Raw genomic sequence first — 9,002 nt, forward strand, 5'->3', positions numbered from 1 at the left:
GATCTCAACTGTGGCATCAAGTAAGGACAGAAATCCTATGGGGCTCAAGCCATTTTGCTGCCCATTTATGGCTTACTTTATCCATAGCTCTATGGAGGCACAGAGCAATTTTGCAGACATTTTTTTTCCCTTCAACAGTTACAAGCTGACAAATCTCCAAGGTGAAATGTAGCATGGATCCATGTATGCAGGCTTAGTTTTAGGTTTCAAAAGTCAATTCCTTAAGCACAGCTTGGTATAGGCAGAAGAATCCTTGCATCTTTTGAACTAGTGAAACCACATTTGGACCATGCCTTGAGCTCCTGGAACATTAGAAAATTGTTACCATATTTGAAAGGTGGGTGGTGAGAGGACTGGAAACCATGTTGTATGGGGAAGGGTTGGAGAAGTTGATTTTGAACAAAGCCTGGGGAGGAGAATCATTAGCTGGGATGGTAGTCTTTAGTTATTGAAAGGGTACCATATGGAAGAGGGATTCCATTTCTTCTGAACTGCCCTTGATGATTAAACTAGAATCAAGGGGAAGAAACAGACATGAAGACATGTCTGGCTTCCTGAAATGACACCCTTTCTGTTAGTTTTCACTTGGATAGGCTGTCTCACTGAGGAGTGACCTGAGAGGTCATACTGTGTTTCTTGCATCTGTAAGAAGTTAGGGTTTGCAGTCCTCGAGGAGCTCTTACCTGTGCTAAGATTCAACACCTACACCTTCTTCCTTCTCTTTCCCCTCTTTCTCTTTTCCTGGTGCATTGCCCTGTATGGGTGCTCAGAGCATGCACAAGACTGTATGAGACAGATTTTACTTTCTCTTTGTAGGCACTCCTTGGGAAAATATTGTTCCATATTGTCACTAGTAGACTACTAAGTATATATTATTGCTAATATACTATGAATATACCCCTTTACTAAGGGATGAAGTGAAAGAGAACTCTTCTTTGGCTTACAGATGTTTTCTCACTTTGTGAATCGGTGTTCTCCAGAGAAACAGACCCAATAAAATGTATATATATGGAAAGAGATTTATTTCAAGAAAATGGCTCACATGAATGGGGAGGATGGCACACTGGAGACTCAGGAAGGAGCTGCAGGTCAAGTTCAGAAGTTGGGTACTGGTTCTGGAGAGGACAGCCTTTAGTTCTAGTTAGGTCTTCAACTGATTAGGCAAGGCCCACCCACATTATGGAGGGTGATCTACTCTAATCAGAGTCCATTTAAATGTAAATATCATCCAAAAACACCCTCACAGGAACACCCAGAATAATGTCTGAGCAAATCTCTGGGTACCCCATGGCCCAGCCAAGTCAACATATAAGATTAGCCATCCCCCCCATCCTGCCATATATAGCTTTTTGTGTCTATATCTGGAACACTCTTTGGCAAATTTTGTAGAAGCAAGCACATTTATTCACTCTTCTTGTGTTAGTCATCAATATTAGTCCCTGCATCAGTCCCCAAGAAGCAAGAACTTTCATTTCCCTATGTGAAGTTTCTAAAATAGTCAAATTCATAGAATCACAGAGAGGATGGTAGTTACCAAAAGCTGGGGAAAAGGAAATGGAGATGTATTAATCAATAGGCATAAAGCCTCCTTTGAGCAGGAGGAATTAGCCCTAGAGAAGTGCTGTACAATGTTGTCCCTATCTCCCAACAATTCTATATATACCCTAAGCATTTGTTAAGAAGGTTGGTCTCTGAACAAATTGTGAACTGTTCTTACCATAATTTTTTTAAAAATTAGCTGAGGAGGTGGAGGTTTGGGGAGGCCAGGGGACTTGCCTGAGATTGTACAACCCTGAAGAGGCCAAGACAGGGTCCTGGTCTTACTGTGTCCACCACAGATGGTCTCAGCTGCTAGGCCATCCAGCCCCCCTGCAGAGGTGGACAGAACCTCAGGCTCACAGCAGAGCCTGGCCCTCTGCTTGGCCTCACAACATTTCACACCATGGCAGTTCTCACCACCTTCCCTGTTCTTTGTCTAGAGAGCAGGCAGCTGGAGTCAGGTATCAGAAGAGGGTGAGTGACATTCTAAATATATGACTTGCCACCCCTCCAACCGCTATTCTCTGTCTAGGGAAAAGAGGGCGCAAAGTTTAAAACAAGGGCATCTGCAAAGGGAATATAACTTGTCCAAGATGGCCTTGGGATCATGAGCAGCCATAGAGGAAAACCCTATCTAGCATGCTTCCCCATAAATGACTTTGAGCAATAGTTTCTTCATTAAAAGAAATACTGTATTTCATTGGTTCTGGGCATGCCTGTTTTCACACTTTACCATCTCTGACACTGGGATGTGTCTCACGTTGATGGCGTCTTATGTCATAGTCCACTTGGCAGCCATATATTTTTTCCCATAAGAATATATTTTTAAAAACCATAGTACTAATGAAATATAGTTGCTATGTCATGTGACAAGTGGGTCAGATCAACTGTTGCTTAAAATAGTTATTCATCAGAATAGATTCTGATCTTTGGATCTAGAACTTTGGATGCACTCTTCAAATTTTAAGAATTATCATGCAGAAAAATGAACTTTTATATGGGGTATGTGTGTGGTCTGTGGGTTTTAATCATGTACAGGTTCACGAAATCACCACCACAGTTAAGCAGAACAAGCCATTCACCCCTCAAAATCTCTCTTGTGTTATCCCTTCAGGGTCCTCCTTCCCTCTTCCCTCTTCCCAAATGCCCCCTAACCCCTGGCAATCACTGATTTCTTCTCTATAGTTGTATCTTTTTGAAATGGTCATATAAAGGGACTCTTCCAATAGGCAAGCTTTGAGACAAGCTTTGAGACTAGCTTTTTTTCACTTAAAATGCTTTTGTGATTCGTTTCACTTAAAATGCCTTTGTGATTCGTTTACATGTGTCAGTAGTTGGGTCCTTTTTTCCTGAATAGTGTTTCCCTGTATGGGTGAGCTACAACTGTTAAATCACTCACCTGTTGAAGAAAGTTAAAATGTTCCCATAATTAAGCAGCTCTACACAGAGCATCTATAAACTCATGTACAGGTTCCTGTATGAACATAAGTTTGTTCATACAAGAACATAAGTTTGTTTCTCGAGGGCACATCCCCAGGTGTGGGATCATTGGGTCACATGCTGTATGCATGGTTTAGCTTCTAAGAGACTACCAAACTGTTTTCCAAAGTGGCTGCACCATTTTGTATTCCCACAAGCAATGTCTGAGAATTCTGGTTGCTCTGTATCCTTGACAGCACTTAAGACTGTATATTTAATTTTAGCCATTCTAATAGGTAAAGAGTGGTATTTCTCTGTGATTTTAATTTGTATGACTATGATGGCTGGTGGCAATGGGCAACTTTTCATGGACTTGTACCTATATATATTCTTTGATTCAGTATCTGTTTAAGTCTTTTGTCCACTTTTGGAATTGGTTGTTTTCCTATTGTTGAGTTTGAGGGTTCTTGATATATGCTGGATACAAATCCTTTGTGGAATACACAATTTGCAAACATTTTAACACAAACTCTGGCTTGTCTTTTCATTCTCTTAAGATTGTCATTCATAAGGCAAATGTTTTCATTTTGGTGAAGTCCAACTTATTTTTTTAAAAATTAGAATTTTTGCTCTTGGTCATGTCAAAAAAACTTTTTTGCCTAACCCCTAGGTCCCGCAAATTTTGTTTTCATGTAATGAAAAGTTTTATAGCTTTACATTTTAATCTATAGTTCATTTTGGGTTAATTTTGTATAAAGTATGAGAATTTCAATTGAGGTTCCTCTTTTTTTTTTTTTTTTTGCATACAGAGTTTGACTATTCTAACAGTGTTTGTTGAAAAGACTATCCTTTCTCCTTTGAGTTGCTTTTGAAGCTCTTTCTGAAACTAATGGGCCATATTAAGTGGGTGTGTTTATGGAATCTTTGTTCTGTTTTTCCCTTTTCACCAATACACACTCTCTCAATTATACTAAGTGGCTCACTTTGGGTTTAAATAAATGTCATTCTATGAATGGGATTTGTCACATCTGTGTAATGTGACATGTTGACCTAGGCTGGGTCAACACAGTGGTAAGAATCAGAAGACTAAGGAAGCTTCAAAGAAGCGAGAGTTCGTGCCTCTGAGATGTGGAATCTGGAGAACGGAAGGGCTGAGGTGTATGGCTGTAGTTCTCCATTATACTCTGAGTCAGTTACTCTATGACTTTTAATACTTCTTTATCTGTTTTACTTTGAAATGTTCAGTATCATTTTTTGTTATTTAAAAAAGGAATGGATATAAATGGGCCCCATCAGTGGGCATTTTAGAGGTATTGGTAATGTTCTGCTTTTTCTTCTGGGTGCTGTTGAGCGGGTGTCTTCCTCTTGCACAAACCCACTGGCCTGTCTGCTTAAGCCCTGTGCACTTTTCTCCAAGTGTGTCACATTCTTTAGTCAAATAGTTTAGGGAAAATGTAGCCACCTCAGGGATTGGGATTGTGAGCTTAGAGATAAGATATAGATATTTACTTTTCACATTATAACCTTCTGTTATGTTATTTCCCCCCCTGTGTTTTGATGTATTACATTTACAAAATAATATTTAAAGGGATTTCAGCATGTCGGCTATAAGGAGAGAAGGAAGTGGACCTTTATATATACACATGGTGAAGATGGCCAGGATAAACCTCTAAGAGAAAAAAAAAAAAAGCTGTGGAACAGTATGGTATAGTATGATGCTTAAAAAAAAAATAAAGGAAGACTGGAAAGCATCTACCCACGGTGTGGCTGTTTTTCTTCCTTAACTGTGTATTTCCTTAATTGTATGTGTAAGGGCCAGGATTCTGAGAGGCAGTGGGGGTTCCATTTTCAATGTTATACTTTGCAGCACGGGACTTTTCCAGAATGAACATGTATCCATTTGATAATTATATAAAAAGGAAAAAGAAGTGGAAAAGTTAGTTATAAAATAATAAAATTAATGGACACCCTGATGTAGGCATTTTGGTCGATCTTAGGCAGTCATGTCTGTTGGGATCTCTTTGAGACCATGACCTCAATATCTGTAAGTCTGGCACGTGGTAGATTCTCACTTGACGCTCTTTCAGATAAAACATGGAAATAATAAAAGTATTTCTTGGTACTTGTTCAAGTTAGTGTCACTGTTTTGTTTTGCTCATTAGTTTCAACTTTTCTTTTTTCTTTTTTTTAAAGATTTTATTTATTTATTCAATAGAGAGAGATCACAAGTAGGCAGAGAGGCAGGCAGGCAGGGGAAGCAGGCTCCCCGCTGAGCAGAGAGCCTGATGCAGGGCTCGATCCCAGGACTCTGGGATCACGACCTGAGCCAAAGGCAGAGGCTTTAACCCACTGAGCCACCCAGGCACCCCCAACTTTTCTTTAGGTTGTCTTTTTCACCAATGCACTGTGATCGATTGATTCTCCAGAACAGAACTTAACAAGACCCCAGAGCTAGGGAGGGGAAATCAGGCAGGTGTCAGAGGCCATCTGTCCCCATCACCGGGAACCCTAGCCTACAATGCCCTTTCTCATCCTTACTTACATGACCCCTCTATTTGAGATGTATGGCCCAGAGGTAGCCTCCCACTTGGCGTAAGAACGGCTCTCTGACACGGATGGCGTAGGGCTAAACCCTTGTCATGAGTACCCCTTCACCTTCAGAGAGTCAAGCACCTTATGTGTCTCCCTAAAAAGATGCTGTGAAAATAAGCAATAGATTTGCCCCCCCATTTTATCAATGACACTAATGTTGCAAAAGTCACGAAACATGCCCCACATCACCCAACCAGTAAGCCGTGGAGGCGGACCCCTTCCAGACCCCTTTGTTTATGTAGCTTTGCACATCTGTCTGGCCACACTCCTGCAAGCCTTTGGAATTCAAAGATCGAGAGGCTTCATTCAGACTTGGGCTGTCTATCCTCAACCCCCTTTCCAACATCCTCCCGTCTCCTCAGTGGTTCTCTCTGTCTGGATAACTGGGGCCACCACTCTCATGGGCATCAACGCTACAACTCTTTATGTACACGCTGGACACAAGACTGTTGTCTTTCAGCATGTAGAAATGGTAAGCTAGATCATAAACACAGAAGTGTAAATTACCTACGCCAACAGTCTGAGAAGAAAAATAAAGCCGCCGCTTACGGTCCCACCACTCAGCTTGACAGATGCCTCTTTGACCAGCATCTCTGTAGTCACGGTTCCTCTGCCTGGTCATGTCCCCACTCCGGCCCGGCCCAGGGATAACCATTCTAGGGATGTCCTCAGACCCTTCTCTGCCTCCTCTAGAGTTTCATCACATGTGTTTATGCCCAAACTCAAGTTGGCCAGTTTTTCTACCCCAGAAATTTGTCGTGGGGTGAGGGGCGTTTGAGAGACTCAGCTCGCTCTGGAGAATCAAGCTCTGAGATTCTGTGCATTTAGGGTCAGATTTGACATTGCAGCAAATCAAGGGCCGGGACAAGCCAGAGCTGCTTGGGAGCAGAAGTCCTGAATACACAGAGGAAGAGAGCCGACAAAGAGAAGAGAAAATGGGGCAGACGCAGAAAAAGAATCAGACAAAACACTCTGTAGGGAGAGAAAGAGAGAATGGAATTCCCCCAAACTACAGCTTTTTTTTTTTTTTTTTAAGATTTATTTATTTATTTGACAAACAGAGATCACAAGGAGGCAGAGAGGCAGGCAGAGAGAGAGGAGGAAGCAGGCTCCCTGCTAAGCAGAGAGCCCGATGCCGGGCCGATCCCAGGACCTTGGGATCATGACCCGAGCCGAAGGCAGAGGCTTTAACCCACTGAGCCACCCAGGAGCCCCATCCCAAACTATAGCTTTAAAGAACACTGGTGATTGGTTTTTGAGATAATTTTCCCTTATTCAATAAATTTCCTTTTTACATGAATGAGTTTGAGTACATTTCAATCTCTTGTCAACCATGTATCCCTGATATTCTGTTTTCTGATATTCTATCTTCAAATAGAGCCACCTTCCAAAAAGCCTTTAGTCTTAGCTGGGGTTTGCCTGAAGACAGAGCCTGGGACAAGGACTGGGAGGAGGTGGTAATGGGGGAAGGTAACCCCAGGAAGCAGGGAGTTGGGGGACAGGGAAAGGCAGAAGGAAAAGCCAGTAGAGTGCACTTTATGGAGCTGGTTCCCCTGTGAGCAGCTGGGTTCAGTCGTGTTCCAGAACCTGCAGGAACCCCATAGAATGTGTCTCACATTTGCCCCCTCATTGCCTGCCAACTCCTGTACCCTGTCCCTCTGGGGACATTAACTGCTCTGCAATTCTGGACAGCATCGTCAAGGGCTGAAAGCATTCTTATGCTTTAGAAAAAACCCCAAGACAGAAAAGTGCAGAGGGGGAAGTGGAATGTACCATAAATGGACTTCCTCTTATGATTTTCTTCATAACGTTTTCTTCCCTCTAGCTTACTTTATGCAAGGATACAGTAGAGAATGCCTATAACATGCAAATGCTGTGTGAATTGATGATGTTATCGCTAAGGCTTGCCAGTCGATAGGAGGCTTTAGTAGTTAAGTCTGAGGAGGAGTCAAGAGTTATGTGTAGCTTTTTTTTTTTACTTTTTTGTTTTGTTTTGTTTTGTTTTATGTGTAGCTTTTTGGCTGTGTGGGGGTCAGTGCCCCTAACCCCTATGTTCAATGGCCAACTGTACAAAGAAAGGCCATTTTGCCTGCAAAATGTGTTCTCGCTTTCATCTTTTAAGAACATCTTCACTTTCTCTGGGGAAACCACCCCTTTCCCATTCTGCCCATCAGAGCTGCGCCACCCCCTGCTGCTCTAAAATGGACACATGGCCCAGGCCTGGGTAATCCAACACGTGGTAATTTCCAAATGGTCACATGGCCCCAGTGGGTGTCAGTAGCTTAGTTTGAACTAGTGGGAAAGAAGAATCTCTATTTAGGTTTTAAGCACGTAGAGCATGAGCCTGGAGCTGTTGATTTGCATCTTGTCCCGATGAAGGGGGGAGTCTGTTGAGAGTGGAGCCCACCCATTAGAATATGTTCCTGAGAAATGGAATAATAAAAAAAAAAAAAACACGCAGAAACAAAAAAAGAGACTGAATCCTGGTGGCGTGGCACCATTTGGTTGCCTGGATCTAGCCATGCCTGAAATAGGATTTCCAGTTACTTAGGTGAGTAGATGTTTGAGTTGCATTTATGCCACACGTAACCCCCAAAGTCATTGTTGAATTCTCAAGGATTCAAATGGGAGATGGGGTGGTAACAAGTGTGAGAGGCCCAGGACGACCAAGGGGACCCACTTTGGTTCCTTCCTGTGTCTCCACCAACCTATCAATTATTCTGGTGAGGGATTCCAAGTCCGAGAAGACCCACCTGTTTCCAGGAAGGTTTAGGGAGGCAGGGTGGCAGCTGGTGGGGTCCTTCCTGGCTCAGGAGACCACATCTGCCTGGTTGCTGCTGGGCGGCTGATCTAGGGGCTGTCCTCCTGCCCTGGACCCCGCCCACCATGCTGATTGGATGCTCCACCTTCAGGAAGAGCACCAGGAAGGCTCTGTGTTTCTGACTCTCGATCCTCAGCCCTGCCCTCGCAGCCTACTCTTCTGCTGATATCACTGAGCATATGTGCTTGGAATATTCTGGAGATGACAGCTGAGTCCCTACAGGGCTTTATTTTAGTGTCTGGAATCCCACTAGCAACCTTGGAACAAGTAGGGCCCTCTGGTTAGGCGCTACTTGACTCTCTGATGACATACAGATCTGGTAGTTCTTTGGGCTTAGTGGTAAGCATACCTACAAGGATGCTTGCGTCTCCTTGAGAGATTGTCCCGATGTCCTCTGGTTCTTGACTTTCCCTGAGGAGCCTCATAGATTTCTTCTGGGCTTCGGCTATCAGTCAAGACCCAGGTTGGAAACAGTTGTGTACTCAAGTGGGGTGTATTCGTTTTCTAGGGCTGCTGGGATAAATTGCCACAAGCTGGGGGGCTTTAAACAGTGGGAATGTATTGTGAGACAATACAGGAGGCCAGAAGTCTGCAATCAAGGGGGTGTTGGGGCCATCCTCCCCCTCCCCCC

The sequence above is a fragment of the Enhydra lutris genome, unplaced genomic scaffold, assembly GCF_002288905.1.
Source record: "Enhydra lutris kenyoni isolate GAN:26980312 unplaced genomic scaffold, ASM228890v2 scaffoldscaffold82, whole genome shotgun sequence".
NCBI classification, from domain to species: Eukaryota; Metazoa; Chordata; class Mammalia; order Carnivora; family Mustelidae; genus Enhydra; species Enhydra lutris.